We start from the raw sequence: 11,947 nt of genomic DNA, 5'->3' as shown, positions 1-11,947 counted from the left end.
AACATTAAAAAAAAAAATCTCTTTGGTCACTGAAGCATTTTCGTGTTTTGGAATGCTTAGCATAACGATATCACGGGGTATAACGATATCACAGGGTATTTCATTGCATGATTTCATAGACAAAAGCGTCTCACATCTCTATCATTATACAGAGGACTATGTTTGTCCTTTTTCTGTGTTTTTAGAAGTGTCCTTAACTGTTTTCATGTTTCACTTAAATCATTGTCAATGTTTAGATGGATATTTTCTCCGTGTATATTGGTAGCTTGCATAGATTTGGTATCGGTCCATCTCAGTCATTTCTAAGGGGGTGATTAATTTCATTAATAAACTTACTCCTTAAAAAAAAAAAAAGAATAAAAATTTAGTAAGGAAAAAATAACCCCTCTTTTACATATAAAGTTTCCCTCTAAAGTTGAGTCGGATTTTTGTAGTACTCTCTGTTATAGTTTATTATAAATATTCAAAAACCATGTTCAACTGAAAGTATGGAGAAACGCTAAAACCTAAAATGAAGCAGAACTATTAAGTATATTAGGGGTGTTTCCTCCTCCTCAAGAGCCCACCTTTCAAACTAGGTTCATATTTTGTTCCAGTTCTTTAAAAATGACCCCTGACTCAAAAAAGTTGCTTAATTAGAATAAATTGCTCATTAGATAGCAATAAACAAGCTTTAGTCTAAAGAGTGATCTCTTAACACATGGGCAACCCCCCTCATATACGAATAAATGTATGTTCTTTTTAAGTTTTAAAGGTGCTCCTTAATTTCATTTGAAGAACTGTGAATCGAAAGTTTTATTTATTTAAACAAATTTCTATTTTAAATTATAGTTTAAATTTTAGTTTCTTATCTTTTTTAAATAGTGTTATTACATCTGACATCACCTCACTAGAACATTTCTCTTCCCCCATTACAATTTCCTCAAGAGTGATACCAGCCCCATTCCCGCCCTCCCCCCCCAACCCTCCCTCGCCCCCCCAACAAAAAGAACAACGCGGGATAATCACCCAAAACCACATTTAGATTCCAAACCAGGGTCAAGGTAAAAAATTGCAGTCCTCCCCCCGGGCATGTGAGGAATTAAATCATCCTCAAAGACATAGTTATTAGAATTTTTTTAATAAATATGGCAATTTCAAACTTTTAATTATGTGACTTTGGGAAAAAATGATCCTAGGAGGGGGCTTAGTTGCCGTCCATATCCTTAGGTCACTTAAAAAGGACACTAGAACTTTTAATTTCTATTTGAAAGAGGCCTCTCAATATTCTTTGACCTCTGGGTCGATACAGTCACCCCTGAAAAAAAAAACAAATAACAACGCTAATGATTTAATTCACTTCTTAGTGAAAAACAAGCTCTTTAATCCAAATATTTTTTACTAATTTAATAAGATCTATTTATTATAATTAAAAGCCTTTGTGATTCTGGGGTCATTTTTACAGAATTGGAAAAAAACTCGAACTTTAGTTTAAAAAGCAAGGTATTGACTAAGGGTGAACCCCCTAATATACCTATTAAAAATCTATAAATATATAAGTTCATTACGTAAGTTAATTCGTAAGTTACGTATATTTATTAGTAATAAAAACGTTCGTAAATGAAATTAAACAAGTTCCGAGGAAGCCATTTAAGCAAATAAAAGTAAAATTAATATGCCAATTTTGTTTTAATTATTCAAGCACGGTGAGCCAAAATAAAAACCTGCATTAATTCAAAAACAATCAAAAATTAAATAAAGAAAAACAAGTTTTTTTTAAACTTAAAGTAAGGAACGACGTTAAAACTTAAAACGAAAATAAATTAGTCTGTAAATGAAAGGGGCTGGCCCCGCCACAACCCCTCGCTTTTTACGAAAAAGTTTGACTTTCTCACGACTCTTTTTTTTTTAAACCATAAAAAACTGTCGCCTAACGCGCGAGGCGGTGAGGAGGGGACACCCCCTATCATATACGGAATAATTTATTTTCAGATTAAGTTTTACTCTCGTCACTGTCTTTAATTGAAAAAAAACTTGTTTTTTTTATTTAATATAATTAATAAGTGAAATAAAAAGTATTTTTTTAAGTGATGGTAGAAATGATAAAACATAACGTAGATACTAGCATTAGCTTTAGAATGACCCATTAAACGTCAATCTAAAAGTGCTGGTAGTCCACTAGCCCCAGCTTTTCCACTTGAGACATTGCACCAAAAGTGCCGTTTTTAGTGCCGTTTTGAAGTTGCTGATGGTTAAATTTATAGGAAGAACGTAGATATGAGTAATATATTTTATACTAGCTACTAAAAATCTGTATAGATACCTGCGATACCAATACGCCCAAAAACAATACGTCCGATACCGATACACTGTGCAGCCCTTTCCCCAGGGGACTTGGAGGGTCATAATATCACCAACACCAAATATATTTGACTCTAGCAATGTCTCTTGTAAGCGTCAAATCTATTAAGTATCTGATGTAAACACCCCATTCTTTAATTACCCGTGAGGCATTCTTAACCATCGCAATACCTTTACGCTAATACCTCTTCGCAAAAAATTTGCAAATCTCGTAAACTAAAGAAGTAATTACATCACTGTTGCTAGCTCCATCATTAATCTCCAATAATGTAAATGCACCACTCAGTTTTTTCTTCTACTAATATCCTTGCAAATAAAAACTATTCTCTTTGAATTCAATTCTCTTACTAATATGAATTGTAAATAAAACTAAAAAGATACACTGGTGTTTCCCACACGGATTTAACCTAAAAAAAACTTGTATATCATGAAATAGAAATTCAGTTAATCTTGCCAGAAGAAAATTGAACCAGAACAGATTATACCCAACCTGTTTGGTACGGGCACGTAAGCACAGTATATACCTTCAAGCAAATTCCATATGATATTTCAAATTACTATAGCTTCTATAGAAATGATACCTCTTTGCAAATGACCCTGGTAACCCCAATTCGTTGAAAACTTACACACATATCCATGCCTCAGGCCTAGGGTTCAAATATATAGATGCCTGGCCCGTGGTAAGGCATATTACGCAATATGGACCAACAAGTTGGCAACCCTGACAGCGTTGCCAACTGGACATATTTAATGTCCAATGGACATATTCCTGTGTGCCGGGACACAATGACATAATAGGGCAAAAAAGTGAAATATTTTAGAAATTTTGGACATAAAAGGGACATATTTTACAAATTCATGACATAAAATAGAATATTTCCCCGCTGAAGACATATTTTTGTAAAAAAAAATGTAATTTTTCACGAAATCAGTATAAAACTATGCTTGGCTAGCACTAAATTTACTTAACTACTTATTTTCTACTAATTTTTACAAACGTTATTTTTTTTTACAAACGTTATTATTTTTCGGAGTTGCTTGCTCTATCCCGCAAACAATTATCTGCAAATACTCTTGAAATTCTTTACAAGTTTGTATTCTTCGGCAAGCAGGCAACTTTTTTTTGTTAACAATGGCTTCCGACTTCCAGTAGTTAGGCAAAACATCTATCTATTTATCAAGTATTATTAACTGAAAATGAAAAGTTAGCAAAAGAAAAAATTAGATTCTTGATGATCTGCAATCAATTTTGGTATCAATAGATGTACCAAAAAATTAGCTTATTGGGCTGATTCCAAATATATAGTATTTTTTAAGTTTTGTGTTACCCATAACAAATGTCTAGTTGGGTTAAATATCTTCAGAGAGTTTGTACATTAATAGGATTAGAAGAATCAGTTATGATCGAGAGGTACGCTTCCTTAATGTCTGATGAACCGTATAGCTTGTATTTAGAACAATATGTGACCGCTACACATTTTTCTTGGCTAAAAGGAATCCCTGTGTTCTGCTTTTATTAATAAAATTTCACCGACCGAAAACATTTAACATATTATGCAAGTTAGACATGAAAATAATGAGCGGGTCGTAGGATTTTTTTTGTGCGTATTAATGCGGAATTTGAGAGCTACTCTTCTTTAGTTAAAAATGTTCCGGGGAGTGCATGCCTCCTTTCAGGTATTGATTTATTTAAATAACAGGCCTGTGAACAATGATTACATGAGAATATCAGGAGATTCATTCGTGAAAAAGGGTTATGTGCAAATATTGCAGAAGTATTCCAAAAGGCGAAATTGTATGAAGAAATTAACGGAATTTATTCAGGGATGGCCTCCTTATCAGCGGCGGTGTCGATACCCTCTGATCATTTAAGTAGCCGAGGTTCTCGTTATGAGCCAAGAAGAGGACGGTTTTTGAATAATAGGGCCAACTTTCACAGAGGTCGTGGGGGCTATATTCCTCCTAATAATGATTCATATGTCGATCCCACCCACCGGGGTAATTTCAGAGGAATAAATTCCAGGAATTTTCGGTCTTCTTATAGTAACCGAGGTAATCGAGGTCCGAATTAATCTGGGTACTCTAGACGGGGAAATTTTTATAACTCGTTTAATTCTCAAGAAAGTACTCATGGATACCAAGGCGCTAGTCCGATTCCAATCCAGACAACTAATGCTAATGCTTCAACTTCCGATAGTAACAATCCTGATATACAACCAAGAATAAGTGTTTTCTGTGTTATATGTAAAACAGATAATCATCACACTTATAACTGTGAAATCGTAAAAAAAGGCCGACAGGCTATTCAGGCTGAAAACACAGAACAGGGAAACTAAAAGGGCTAATTAGTACGGAAGAGTCTATTTTGGCTTTTGATGATTCAAAATCTCTTCATAAACCTTGTTTTTTAAACTTTTCTAATAGTAATAGGAACTCTTTTCCGCTTTTTAATAAGGTTTCAATTTATAATGTGGAATGTGACTCCTTTTTGGACTGTGGTTCAGAGAAGTCTCTCATTTCGAAAGCCTTCTTTGATTCCTTGTCTCAGCGTAATAGAGAACCTCTAAAACCTACAAATACTGTGATTAAATCACTTTCAGGACATCAATTACCTGTAGTGGGCATTGCAAGGTTAACATTGATATTACCTGGTACAAATATGACAGTTAATCGTTACTGGGATTTGTTGGTAGTTGATAATTTGCCGTTCGATGTACTTTTAGCGTTTAATATTATGCAAGAATTGGACAGTTCCTTGCACTTTTGTAAATGGAACTTAGAATTTAGAATCAGGGTAAAAAATCAAGTGTGTTATAATGATGCACTCGTATGCGGGAGTGTAGTAGTGAGGTCTGACACACGAGTTGACCCTGGAACATTTAAAAGTATAGATTGTAAGCTGATTACTGCAGAAAACATTTCAATTATTGATGGCGATAACTTAATTATTAGTCCTAAGCCAGATTATGAAAAATTTTACATGATTATTTAGGTACTGTTCAGGGACATAATACATATTTTCTTATTTTTAATGACTCTGAGGGTACTTTGGAGCTAAAACATTACACAGAAATAGCAAACTTTTCGCGTGTGCCCAAAGAACATTTAGTAGCATTTTTAGAAACTTCTGATGAGGTAAAGTCAGTTGAGGACAATCAGGAGGCTACTTAGGAGGATGAAGAATTTCTTTCTAAGTTTGATCTTTCTACTGTACCCAAAGTAGTTTTCCAAGAGTTAATTCAATTGCTCTTAGCTAATAAAGGTTGGTTTTCTAAACATGCGTATGATGTATGTAAAGATGATTTAATGGTTTTTCAACCTGATATACCACTTGAAACAGATTTCAAACTACCTAAGCAGTTTAGAATCCCTCATTAAATGGTTTAGTGCTAGAGGAACATATATAAGCTATGCTGAAATCCGGCATAGTAGAGGAAAGGACATCTTCTTTCCCTTCTCCTCTTTTCCTTATAAGGAAACATTCTGTCAGTAAAAATGAGGCTCTTAACAGAAAAAATACTAGATTTCTAATTAATTTACCTGCAGTTAATAATAACATGAAAGACACAGCCTTCCTAATTCCTCGAACTTCTGACATTTTACAAAATTTGTCGAAAGGAACGTTCTATAGTGAATTTGACATGCGCAGTGGGTTTTTTCAAATTTCCATTGATGAAAGGTACCAAAACTTCTTTTCGTCTTTATCACCTTTAACTGGCCGCAGCCATTGCTACACAAGAATACCAAAGGGAAGTGTATTTGGGCCAAAAGCTTTCGCTAGCTTCATGGATAAACTATTTCCAGAAAGTTACCATTCCTTCATTTTCAATTTTTTTTTCATATATTTATTAAATAAAACCTAACCTAATGAGCGTTTATTTCATGTCAAGATATTTTTCAGGCGTTTAAAAACTCACAACAATTAGTTATTAGCTTCTAAATCATAAGTTTTAAAGAACCTATTCCAGTATTAAGATATATCGTGTCGCCTGACAAAATTAGACCTCAAGTATCCAATTTGGTTGCTATAGAAGAACAGAACGGCCTGAATATATTCCTATTTTAAATTATTTGTTGACTCCTCTGAAAATGGAGCCGGGGCTGTTCTTAACATGAAAGGGATGACGGAAGGATGGGAGTCGTGTTTTTTTCTTTTTAGTAGAGTTTTCTCTAAACCATTTTCCAAGCAGTCTTCTATCGTTAGGGAGCCATATGGCTTATATAAAACTCTGAAGAGCTCTCAGATTCAGTATTTGGAGAAGATTGTGTAATATTTATGCGGATGCTAAGAAATTTAAATATTTATGTAAACATCGGGATCTCTCTAGAAACATGTACCCGATATCATTACTTATTGTGGATAATCCTTTATATACGCATGAAACATATTCCTGAGATTAAGATGATACTTAATATTTTATCGAGGCCAAGTCGAGAGATAATAGACAGCAGTCAGACCTTATATCCGGTTCTTAACGAACTAGAAATTTTAGCAGTGGGCATTTTTTTTATTAGTAATCCTAATGTAGATTACTTAGGTCTGCAAGCTGAGGAATTAAACCACGGACAATTACGGGATCCCGAGACGAGACTTAATATTGATTTATTGAAAGAGCCGGATGTGTCAAAAGACAACCGTGCTGAAAAGAGGAGCTCCATATTTGATAAGCCCGCTAGGTCACAAGTTGATACTGACCCCACACTCCTGGTGTGAACCAGGGAACCAGAAAGATTGGCCAATCTGCGGTGTGCAGAGTGTCTACCACAGTTTTAATTTTGATGATATAGATATTGAGAAAAGAATATGGTATATGATAAAGTCTCTTGGTGGTTTATTCTTGTTATTTAAAGTTAATTTCAATTGATGGCGTTCTGTATAGAATAAAGTATGCTCCGAATAACCATTTTAGGCTAAACCAAAAAGCGCGCTCTTAACCATCTATTTGGATAAGTTTTGCCTAGAGTGATGATTCCAGGCAACTTAAAATTATTTCATGATTATTTATTGTTCAGTAGTCAAAATGGCTACGAGAGAACGTTGAGAAAACTCGGCAGTTTGTTTTTGAAAATAAGGCCTTCGTTATTATGGAATTTGTTGTTAATTTTGAATTGTGTACCGAGTAAATAATAAACACAAAAAGAAAAAAAAATATTTGCATATGTATACATTTATTTAAACCTCTGAGAAAAAAAAGTAAATGACTAAATTGCATTTTTGTTTGGGGAATTGACGGATCAGTTAATTTAGTTAATTATGCTATTGTAGCAAAAGGATTCCAATATTATTAGGGAACCACAAATTCATAAGACCAGAAGTTTGACTCCAAATTAAGAGTGAACTGGTCAACTGAGTACAATGGTCACTGAATGAAAATGCAAAATTGCAATTCATTAGAATTGATCTTTTTTTGCTTTCTTATTTTGCCCTTAGCCCCAACGGAATTGATATAGTTAGTACTTAACTTAGAAAGACGGTGACGGATTTAGTTGTGATAGATGGTTTGGTTATGTTTTAGCTTGATGTTTGGGTTATGGGTGATTCTTCCCTAGTTACTGAGTTTCTATTAACTTTTAAGCACCAATTAATATAACAATAATGTATGTAATAATTAATAGAAAAAAAATATATATATAAATTAATAAGAAGAATACTTAGCTCTAAATTATATTTGACCATCTAGAGCCTTTTATTTATAAGAAAAATGATAGTCGTTCGTTTTCTTTATTATGTTCAATGGGCTTGAAAAAAAAATAGTAAATCGTGTTGTAAAAAGGTTCTGAGTTACTTAATGACACGATAAGGCACGATCGCAGATATGAGGAAAATATACCAAGTACCGTAAATGATAAAATAATATTAAATAATTAAAGGCTAGCGAACAGAAGCTACCTTCTGCTGATAATCTTCTGTCTATTAATAGTCTTACAATTTTCTTGGTCACTTATTCATTCAATAGCGTTGCAGTCTAAAATTCAATTGATTTTCTATTGCTGTATACTAATTATGTTTTTAATTCTGTGTTTCTGTGTTTTCTTGTCTCATGATTTATCCTTGTAAAGGCCAGCGCAATTGAGTGGGACGACTATAATAGTTTTCTATAGTTATTCGAAGATATCAGCATAATAATAACTTTAAAAACTTTTACGCAAGCTTATATTACAAGGTCGGATTTGTAAGAAGTGTCCTTTTTAATTTTAGAATTAATATCAAGTTGCTACGAATTTAGTAGAATCTGGCTTAAGCCAATGTCCTTTCAGGGTATATTTCTGATGAACTAATTTTGTAACCCTTTCCCTTTTTAACACAATTTCCTTATTTTGCAATACAAACCCTTTCTAAGAAGGATTGAATTTAGATACGTTTGTTTGACAGAATATATCCTTTTATATAGGGTGAGACTGACGAGAGAAGTCAGTTGGGTTTTTGGCTTTGCGGAAGCTTGTTTATGCATATAGAATGTAAGTCTAATATGTTCCTTGCTATTTCTTAATTTTATTATGTTAAAATCTTAGTAAATGGATATATGTATATATATACCCCACTCTTCAAGATTATTATAAAGTTACAGTCATCATGAACATATTAGTTTTAATATACTAGTTATCATGCGTGCTTTCTATAAATACTGATAAAATTTGCTTCCTGCAATTATAAAACAAGAATTGATCTGCGACTATGAATAATAAATACTGAACATTGAGTTATTATGAAATAACTATTAATTAAAAAGTTCTCTTCTTTAATAATAAAATCTTAGTTTTTCTTATACATGTGTTGTCTTTTATATTTATTTTCGATGATCAGAATTTTATCATGATATCTCTCTCACTTGGTACATTTCGTCTATTGAGGCTTAATTAGGGGTACTCGGGTCTCATGGCTGAGTTGGGCATGGAGTCATCACCATGACAAGACCCTCCCCCTTTTACAATACCGACATTTTCCAAGGGAGGAAGGAGATCTTCTGGGGATGGATTTTCTATGGGGAGAATTTCTCATTGGGATGTAAGTTTCTGGGGGTGAACTTTTCAGGGGAAATTTTACATGGGAGAATTTACCAGAATTTCTATACAGAATGTGCGTTATTTGTCCTTTTTCTCGTTGTTGATCCCATTGTACATGTGGAGACACTTTGAGGGAAATCTCAGGGGGAAGTTTTCAGCGGAGTTTGAATTCTTTTGGGATCTTATTTTTTTAGATTATTTTATTTATGATCTTTTTTTTGGGGGGGGGGATTTTCCACGGGGGAAATTTCTATGGGGGAATTATCACCAGGAAGAATTCTCCATGGAAAATTTCTGGGGGATAAAATTTCCAGGTTGAGGTTTTTTTTCCAAATATGGATATTCCCCAATGACCTTAAACAGGATCAGAAACTAAATGAATGCAAGTCTTTCTTCAAATAAAAGTATGGTAAGGATTATTTTTCAGGCAGAATCGTAAGCAAAAAATTTTCTGGGTAGGATTCGCAGCAGGGATGGAATTGTCCAGGGGTAATTTTCCAGCGGAAGAATTTTACATGGGAGGAACTTTATATAGACGAATTTTTTGTGGGGAAATTTTCCACAGAGGGGGTAGATTTCTTAGGATTATCTGAAAATCGATCATAAATGAATACAGAAACTTGTTTTTTCTACTGAAAGTAAGGAGTGACATTAGAACTTAAAACGTAGAGAAATTATTCCATATATGACAGGGCCTACTCCCTCCTCAATACCCCACTCTCTACGCTAATATTCGACCTTTAGTCTATTTTTTTTTTAAGAACGATTCTTGAAACACAAGGACCGAGTAATTGAATCAAAACTTTTTTTTAAAGTTCTTGAAAAGATTTTAGCGTGAAGAGACGGGTATCGAGGAAAAGGCAGCTAACCTAATATATGGAAATAATTTTTGATTGTCTTAAGTTTTAATGTTGCTTCTTACTTCAAGTAGAAAAAACTTGTTTTTTTTATTTATTGAATGAAAGAGAGATAAGGTTACAAATTATATTGTTTACTTTTGACCAAGGCACATCGTGTAGGAAGGGTAGTCGTTGAAACTTCGAAAGTGGCTGGATTGGAAATTGAAAGTTCTAATAAGAATCATAAATGATTGGAAGGTGAAAAGCCCCCCCCCCCCCAAGCCCTTCATTTCCCCAAACATGTCCAATCAAAATTTTGAGATTGTCATTATGTTCAGCATATTAAAAGTTCCAGTAATTATATTTTTGTGGATGAAAAAAAAAAGATTTTAGGGCAAGGGTTACGAGTTATACTAGTTCCCCATTATTAACATATAAGATTTCTATGGAAGGGTTGGTTTTACAAACTTTAGAGGGGACTCACTGTATTGAAAATCAGATCTTCTAGTGCTAGTTTTAAGAATCAGAAGTGGTCAGAGGCAAACCAGCCCCCCCTCCGCCCCCGTCTTCTTTTCCCTAGATGCATCCAGCAGAAATTTTGAGATAGTAATTTGTTAAAAAAAATGGTAAAAAAAAAACATATAACAATGTCCTCAGCGTTTACACAACCCCTAAGAGCCCTGGGACAAGGGTTGTAAGTTATGCCCCAGAGGCATATAAGGTTTTATGGAATGGGTAGTCGTATAAACTTCAGATGGGGCTCACTCATTTGATTGAAGTTAAGCGCCCTTTATAAGAGTCAAAAGTGATTTGAGGGCAACCCTTCCCCCTGCACTCATCAGTTCCGAAAACCAGAATTCAATCAGAATTTGTTGACATGTCTTTTGTTCAGCATTGTTCAAAGGTCCAGTAATTATGCCTTTGGGGATGTCACCCTCCTGATTGAAGGGCAATCCAGCTTACCTAGCGCTCCGCAACGTCGCTTGAATCCTGAATTTTACCTTATGACATGCGCAAGAAATACTCTGATTTGCAAAAAGCTACCAAAAGAAGTCAAAATGCTGACCCTGAAGCCGACCATACCTGTCGAATGGCACTCTCGTAGGAATTTGAGCCTTAAGCTCCGACAATTAGTTTTTTATTGTTTACTTGTTTTTATGACTGTTTTGCTTTCGCACTAGTTCATTTGGTATGGATGTACTAAATGAATCATTTTTGTTTTCATTATATTCGTTGTTAACTGACCACTTTGAAGGAGGTTCACAAGTCGTAAAAAACCAGTTTCTGATATTTCAAGATGGACATATTATGGACATATTATAGACAAAATATGGACATAATTTGTCTGAAAAGGACACATTATTGGATGCTCAAGGGACATATTCATCGACCAAAAAGTTGGCAACCCTGCTCTCTACGCTGGACCACCAGCAGGAGCCTTAAGTAGTCTCCTAAGGAAATATCCTAATAGTATTATCCTGTCTTCTTTATTTTTCTATGATTTTAGTGTTGCATGAAAGGCACATCCACTAGAGAGAGAGAGGGGGAATGAATAACAAAAAAGGCAGATTAAGTTAACACTATAATATTTTGTAATACAATTTGCCTTTTTTCCTAAAATCTCAAATATTTTGAACTTATGAGGAGGGGTTGAACCAAGGGCCATCACATCTGTAAGCATCTAAGGTGTGATTTCACCTTGTTTATTTTGTACGTTTTTTTCTTCTTTCTATGACTATTGCTTATGCTCCCTGCGCAAGTTC

At 34.2% G+C, this 11,947-nt stretch overlaps 1 protein-coding gene and 1 pseudogene across 1 annotated transcript in view; one reads left to right on the top strand and one right to left on the bottom strand.

Moving 5' to 3' along the window:
- LOC148955171 (uncharacterized) overlaps positions 1-11,947 on the bottom strand; it is a 232,017-nt gene that overhangs the window by 33,273 nt on the left and 186,797 nt on the right. The window lies entirely within an intron of this gene.
- LOC148955172 (uncharacterized) lies at positions 3,678-5,028 on the top strand (annotated as a pseudogene).

The sequence above is a fragment of the Artemia sp. Qi Xiang Cuo genome, chromosome 2 (assembly GCF_049724085.1).
Source record: "Artemia sp. Qi Xiang Cuo chromosome 2, ASM4972408v1, whole genome shotgun sequence".
NCBI classification, from domain to species: Eukaryota; Metazoa; Arthropoda; class Branchiopoda; order Anostraca; family Artemiidae; genus Artemia; species Artemia sp. Qi Xiang Cuo.
Note: the sequence above shows the minus strand (reverse complement) of the source record. Positions and strands in the feature narration are given on the sequence as shown.